The 8,076-nt window shown below is 37.2% G+C and overlaps 1 long non-coding RNA gene across 1 annotated transcript; it reads left to right on the plus strand.

The window, feature by feature from the left end:
* The first annotated feature begins 775 nt into the window (after positions 1-775).
* On the plus strand, positions 776-2,949 carry LOC117412778 (uncharacterized). Its single transcript, XR_004545973.3, has 2 exons — positions 776-920; positions 1,937-2,949. It is a non-coding gene; the product is annotated as an uncharacterized LOC117412778 (long non-coding RNA).
* The last annotated feature ends 5,127 nt before the right edge of the window (positions 2,950-8,076 follow it).

The following is an 8,076-nucleotide window of genomic DNA, read 5'->3' on the forward strand; positions in this document are numbered from 1 at the left end:
ATGTATTGGTTTGCCATCTTGGGGAAACTGCTTACATGGTAACGGGACCAACACTGTTTCCTGTACTGTATTTTGAACATGATTGGAAAAAGTCCCATGCGTTGCTATGAAACTTGACCTCCCCTCCCAGGAGTATCCACCATGCACAAGCTTACGGATGTTTCTTTCACAATTAGTCACCATGGTATCATGCATTTATTGCTTTTAGTGCTTGTGATAAACCCTGCCCCTGTGTGTGTGTATTATCTTGTGTTTGCTGTATTATTATTAAAAAAAAAACTATTGTTTAATTTGTATAAAACACAATATTTTGTTATATTTGTTTACAGCCTGGATGGGGTTAAAATGCCCCGTCCAGATAAAATTGTGAGAATGCCTGGTCAACAGCGAGTGCTTATTGATAAACTGGCTGTTGACCACACATATGATAAAACCCATGCAGAATGTGGTCGAGGGGTAAATTAGGTAATTGATAGCCAGTTGACCCCTCTGCCTCAATATAAAAGACCTGCAGCTTTGGCTGAACAGGGTGGGTTCTCCAGAGGAGGAAATACACAAGTAAGAAAATATACTAACAGTAAACGATTGCTATTCATGCTGGCTATCAGCACGAACACTTGTTTATTTTACTGTTCCCTTTGTTTTGCCTGTTTGGTTTGGCCAACGAGCCGTTTTGTTTTGTAAAGTGTTTTGTTTTTGTTTAAATATTTCATTTAATAAAGAAACAAGCTCATTTGCTAGCCTGACGTCAGCACAGGGTCCACCTGCCACCGCGCTCTATATATATCAGATGAGTGCTGAGTGGTGCTCAGTGTAGACCACGCACAGCTCAGGACCAGTCGCTCCAAGACAGCAGCTCACCTCCCAGCAAGATGAAGAGCCTCACCCTCACTCTCTGTGCCCTTGTGCTGGCAGCTTTGGTATGTAGAAACAGTTTGGTTACTTTTTGTGAAGGGCTGTGCACTGTTGAACTAGCTTATTGAAATACAGTAGACAAGGCACAGTATGAGCAGCATGAAACTGCACAAGATCAACTGGTATACAATAAGAGACACTTCACTTATATATAAATACAGTATTAAGTTCTACTAATGTACTTGGAAATTGAAGCTGGGTTGAAACTATACATTATGTAAATTACAATTCAAATAACATTCTAAAAAAACAATTTATAATCATGTAAAGCATGCCAAGGGCCATGATTATAAATACTCAAAAGAAAGAATGGAAATTAAGTGGAGATAGACTTGGGACTTACAGTAGGGAAGGAGACACTTCTTCACACAGAGAGTGGTGAGGGGATGGAATGGGTTGCCTAGTCATGTTGTTGAGGCAAAATCCCTGGGATCCTTTAAGACCCGACTTGACAAAGTTCTGAGATCAATCAGCTTCTAGGAACCGGACAAGCTTACTGTTGATGGGCTGAATTGCCTCCTCTTGTTCGTATCCTTTCTTACGTTCTTATACATACATCGAATCTGTCTGCTTAATAACAAAATACTGTGACTTCAGCAATTACCAACTATCCTTCTACTCTGGTTAGAAGGTGTGACTAAGAGTACTTCCAAATAATTTAGAGCATAAGTCTTTCCAGACATGTCTGTTTTGACATACGTGTGTGTCCCCTTATTTATCTCCATTAGCATGACCAAGACCTCTCTCTCTCTCTCTCTCTCTCTCTCTCTCTCTCTCTCTCTCTCTCTCTCTCTCTCTCTCTCCTCTCTCAGGCTGATTTTTTTTTTGTAATGTTGTTGAAAAATCACGGCTATATACATAATTGTAATACTAATTGTATTACTCTCTCCCCTTAAACTAACATTATTCAAAGTACAGAAAAGACAAATGCTCAAAAACGAGTCATGTGCAAGGGTGTTTGTATATGGCAAGTGTTTTCATAACTGACTATTTGGGGTTTTGTTTTCCAATCTGTTTATAGGTCAGTACAACAGTAGCAGAAAATACAACAAGCATCCTACCCACCGGCACATCCAATTCCACTGCTGCCTCCGATTCCACCACCACCGCTGCCAGTCCAGCCATGACCGCTTCCCTCAGCCTCTTCCTGGGATCCCTGGTGTCCATCTTCATCTTCACCCTCCTCCACTGAGCACCAGTCCAGAATACCAGCAGGGGCTCGGAGAGACTGTGTGTGCGCCGCAGGGAACAAATGAAGAGCTTCTGTTGTTTCAGTTGTAAATTTGCTTGAATTTAGCCTGGAAATACAGCTGTTGCATTATAGCACAGTTCTATGACAGCATTCAACCACATGGTAAATGTTTTTTCAAATAATTAAATATGCAATGTCAATGTAAATGTACTTTAATAGCTGTCTCTTTCAACACAGGACATGAATTAAATCCAATTACCACATTTTAAAATGAAATAGAAAACTAAAGCAACAGGAAAAAAAGCTGTCAAAAGCAAGTCATTTACTCTGTACAGGAGATTTTAAGTTAAAAGATGCCAGTTTTTTTTAAGCATATAAAACTAATCCAAATACGATAATGCAATATATCTTTGACTAACATTCTAAGTAATTTGGGAGAACTGTATTCTTGATCTAAAATAACACAAGTTTTTTAAATTTTACCTAATTAAAAAAAATTATAGAATATCTTAAAGGTAAATATTTGTTGCATATATATATTATATATATATATATATATATATATATATATATATATATATATATATATATATATATATATATATATATATGCAGTATTTATAGTATGTGTAAATGCAAAAATGTGTAGTAATCAAAAAAATGCATGTGTTAAACCAACATAATTTCATCAAGTAGATTTCGTATTGCATTGTGTTACTCAATAGCTGTTGTCTGTTGATGTTGAGATCATTAAAACTGCATTATTTTTTATACTGCAAACGTTGATTATGCTTATTAAAAAGCATATACTTAATAATAAAAATATATATATATTATTGTCATTCATCTTTCTTCATTTTCTAAATATTGTACAGCTGTGATTTCCCAGCTAAGTAACAGGTCATACAGAAGCTTGTCTTTTCAGAATAGGTAAGTAATGTTAAAGAAGTGTATAATACAATGCAATTCAAAGTCAATAGTAAACACCCAGAGCCTCCCTCATTCCATTCAAATCCTGTAACAGTGTGGTCGTTGAGCTCCATTTCAATAGAGTTAGCAAGCCTATTCCGTCTGTCTTAGGTACTGCTGATAACTTCATAGTGGAGCAACAGAACCCAGAAACACCCAGGCAATGACATTTCAAGATACTCTTTCGGAGAGTCGATTTAAATCATTTTTTAAATGAAATATAAAGATCACAGGGGACACATTAAAAGCATTCTCTCCAGTCCTAAATAAAACAGAGAATACTCCAAGTCAATTACTTGAAAATTAATTTAATAGCTAATTTTTATCTTTGTTTTTCATTTACTGTATTATAAACTTAATATTGGACATTGGCTCAACTAATTAATCTGCAGGATTTCAGGTCTCTAACTCGCTGCTAAGGACTGCTGCTTTACACAAAAAGCCTCAGTACTTTTATTAAAATTTGCATTCGTTAGTCCAACAGTATTCTTGCTTAAAACTCAAAACAAAAATGTTGGAGTATACAACTGAGAAACCTCAACAAAGACAAATTCAACAAAATTGGATTGAATTGAATAATGTACTTTCGATGAGCCCTGATTAATTGCGCCCCTGTGCGGCTTTTAAAAATGTATCTACAGTAGCAAAGATGGCGGTAGGGTAAAGCACACTAGGAGAGCCCTGTACACAAGCATGCAGAAAGAATCCAACGTGACTGATGTAAACTACTGTCAGTACTTAGTAACCTAATTCTGAACCACTAAATCCTTATTTGTGTTTCCTGAAACGCAGGTCTGCTACCCTGTGTACATGTTGTGTATACTACATGCAAGTGTTTGTTGAACCATTTATATCCAGCAATAAGCACCGTGTAAGTGAGAGAGACTCTGCTTTTTATTTGTGTGTTTAAATTGACGTCATCTTAAGCTGTTGCTAACCAAAACACAATGAGATACTCTTTTGAAACACAAAACACTGCAAAATTAGAATTCTACACAATACTGAAATGATACGGTTTATAAAATAGTGTGATTGGCCTTCTGGGGTTATCAGTAACTGCTAGTATGACCTCCATGCCTCCATAAGCATGTAATTACAAATTATTTCTGATAGGGGGAACTGTTTACAGACGACAAGCAACACTGTTTCCTGTAGTGTATTGAATATGATTGGATTAAGTTGGCTGGGGGCCTAGGGATAACTTTAATGGGGAGATTTACCTATCAGGTTTAGGGATGAAGTCCACTTCTCCAAACCTCTTGCTTGGCAACTGCTCCGAAGGGTGTTTGTAGTTGCCATGGTATCATACATTATTACTTTTAGTGCTCTATATGTAACAGATGGGTTTTTAAGCTAGCTTACTGAAATATAGTATACAATTATTCATCCATAACTTTAAAATGCTAAACAGAATATATGATCAAACGTGTACTATAGGACTCTGTTAATCAAAATGTGTGTATATACAGTACTGGCATTTTCAGTTTTTTTTTTTAATGCTGTTGAATTAAAATGACAGTTATATCATTATAATAGTAATTGTACAGAACAGAAGATGCAAATGCTCAAACTTCTAAACCACCAACTGTTTCAGTAGGCCCTCGCTATTACAGACAGTGTTACACCACACACAACGTATGTCCCCCAGTAATATCCAATGAAGTGTGACGCTATGTCACTGTGAATTGCATGAGTTAATGAGACACACTGAAAAGTAAAATTGTTGATTGATCTTTATTAATTAAACATCACCCCAGCCTTTAATTAAAAGAAGAAAACTCCAGGTTAACAAAGTAATTGTAGCTAACAAAATAATGCCATAAATATTTTTTGCACCCTGCATTTTGCACTTCTATTAGCTACATAGATCTCAGATGTGCAGTTTTGAAAGAAACACATGTTTAGCACACATGTATTTTTATTTAAAACATGATTTCTGGCTCTACTTTAAGTTACAAGAAGCTTCCAGTTTCAATACCTTATTCTTTGGTTATCCATTTGCACTTGTACTTCCTCATTTCAACTAAGCAGTGTCTTCTGGGTTCAAGCCTGTTAGGTTATTGACCGGAAAGAAGCCAGTGAAGGGGTTGGGACAATTCTACTCTCCAGGGGAAATGACCCAGGAAGTACAAGACAGTCTAAAAGCATGGCTTTAACCTAGTGTAGTGCTAGATATCACGTTTTCAAATTAAAATACATGTTTGCTATAACATGTGTTTCTTTCAAAACTGCACATTTGAGACCCATAAAATGATAGATGTGCATGGTAGAGACATTTTCTAAAATGATTTTATTAGCTCCAATTACTTTAATGGACTAGGTGGAATAGTTCAGTTTCTTCTTTGTTTTTTGTTTTATTTCTCTACTTCTAATTTAACCCTGATGCCCGGTCTCTTACTGCTGTTGTTTAAATTGACGTCAGTTCAAGCAGTTGGTATTTTACAACACGGAAGATACACACAGTGTCAATAGGGTTTAAAATGAAAGATGGACACTTGTTTGGCCCTCATACTGAAACGATACAGTTTATAATAGTGTTATTGACCTTCTTCAGGGGTTGTTCAGCTGCTCCAATCCTGCAGGTCAGTAACTTTCAGTAAAGGAACTCTACGTTGGTCATAAACACTTAATTATGAATGATTTCCAATAGGGGGAGCTGTTTACATGACACAGACAAGCAGCATTATTTTCTGTATTGGTATTGCACATGATTGGAATAACTTTAAAGGTTATAGTCCTCTTTCTGTTTGATTAGGTTATTTACTGCTCCGGTGCAATATACACGGTAGTTGCCATGGTATCATATACAATTGCTTTTAGTGCTATATATATCAGATGAGTGCTGAGTGATGCTCAGTGTAGACCACGCACAGCTCAGGACCAGTCGCTCCAAGACAGCAGCTCACCTCCCAACAAGATGAAGAGACTCACCCTCACTCTCTGTGCCCTTGTGCTGGCAGCTCTGGTATGTAGAAACAGTTTGGTTACTTTTTGTGAAGGGCTGTGCACTGTTGAACTAGCTTATTGAAATACAGTAGACAATTAACAAAACACTCAACAAAATCTAAGGTTACTGAAGGACTGATGAATACACTGATGGTTTTGTTCTGATAATAAGGGGTTTTCAATACTCAAGGTTGCATTGCATATGCTCACATGCAATAAAGGTGACTCGTTTGTTTGGCTAACACATCTGAAGATGTCTGATGGGGAAGTCCCAACAAATGTTCAATAGCCACCGAAACGTAACTAAGTAGTAATACATAGTTTTAATAATGTAGGTCAGATTAATCAGTGTCCAAAATGTTCCTGAGGAAGGGGGATACCCTGAAACCCGCTCCCCACTCATCCACAGCAAATAGTATGGCGCAGCACTGATGAACCTTGAGACCTGTGCACTGTGCTGCAAAAGTCAAGATCTCATCTGACAATTTCATGCAGGGCTTTGTTTTTGCAGTTTGTTTATAGACCACAACTAACATAACCACTGCCAGTCCCAGCACCGCTGCTCATGTGCAAAGGAGTTTGTAGATAACTGCACTGTATATGGCAAGTGTTTTCATAACTGACTGTTTTGGGTTTTGTTTTCCAATCTGTTTATAGGTCAGTACAACAGCAGCAGGAAATACAACAGGTACAGCAGAAAATACAACAAGTACAACAGAAAACCCTTCCACCCCAATGACTACAACTTCATTCACCAGCACATCCAATTCCACTGCTGCCTCTAATTCCACCACCACCACCGCTGCCAGTCCAGCCATGACCGCTTCCCTCAGCCTCTTCCTGGGATCCCTGGTGTCCATCTTCTCCTTCACTCTCCTCCACTGAGCACCGGTCCAGAATACCAGCAGGGGCTCGGAGAGACTGCGTGTGTGCGGCAGGGAACAAATGAAGAGCTTCTGTACGGGGAGGGAAAAGGACGGACAATTTCCTTTCAATTTCTGAATTAAAAAATAATTATTGGCTTGGTTCCTACAAATTGAAGCGTAATTAACGTGAGCAATTCTGAATTATTCATTTCCTTCTGAAAGCCCAAAACCAGGTTTGATTCAATCAAGAAATTATTATTTTTTTCCTGTGAAGCAGTCCTTATTGCCTGACAGGTGACAATTAAACAGCTTTTAAATGATGAAGGTATTCTGTAATTAAATACTGTGAAGCCATAAATATTTGTGACCAAAATATCTGGCGAATCACACCCATAAAACCTAGTTTGCTCCAGAAATGTTGGCGACCCGTTGATGTCAGAAATGCTTGTGCTTTTTTTAATACGTGAAAAACGCATAATAAAAAACTCACAAATATTTATGGCTTTACAATATTATTTTAGGATGCAACGAGTAAGAAAATTACTAGTTTTTAGAGCCCAAATGGCTCCTGTTCATCAGATTTGACGGCCTGCCACTGGTATTGTTCAAACAATAAGGCACCAAACCCAGACCCTCAAGCAGATGAGAACTTGAAAAACATATGGGACCTACTGTAAATCAAGGTCCGTACAGGTCTAGAAACAAAAATGCTATCCCTCTTCCTTAATTATAAGATCTGGTATTTTTCTGTTTTTAAATTAACCCGTTTAAAACTATTTTATAAATACTTTTTACAGAAGACAAATACAATGTATAACACAGAATTAAGACTAAGTTTAATGTAGTTTCACCTTACACACATACTCCTCTTATTTTGTGACAAACCTTTTATTTAAGTAAATAATTTCATTTTTAGCTTCAATCTTTGTAATCCTGCTAAAATAATTTACTGACCATTTAGTTTAAATGTGTATTATGTGTAAATATGGTTTTGCTGTTTTGCAATTCCTAATCTGTGCATAATGTATGTTTGGAGGGAGCTAAAATCTGAATAAAATCTGCAGTGTCATACATGGACCAAAGGAGCAGCTGATTAGATATGGCAGCCCCCAAACAAACTCTATTCAACATGTGGGAACTGCTTAAGAGCAATGAAATGGTGAACCATGGTCATCAGCCACTTTTAAA

Source organism: Acipenser ruthenus, chromosome 23, assembly GCF_902713425.1.
Source record: "Acipenser ruthenus chromosome 23, fAciRut3.2 maternal haplotype, whole genome shotgun sequence".
Classification (NCBI taxonomy): Eukaryota; Metazoa; Chordata; class Actinopteri; order Acipenseriformes; family Acipenseridae; genus Acipenser; species Acipenser ruthenus.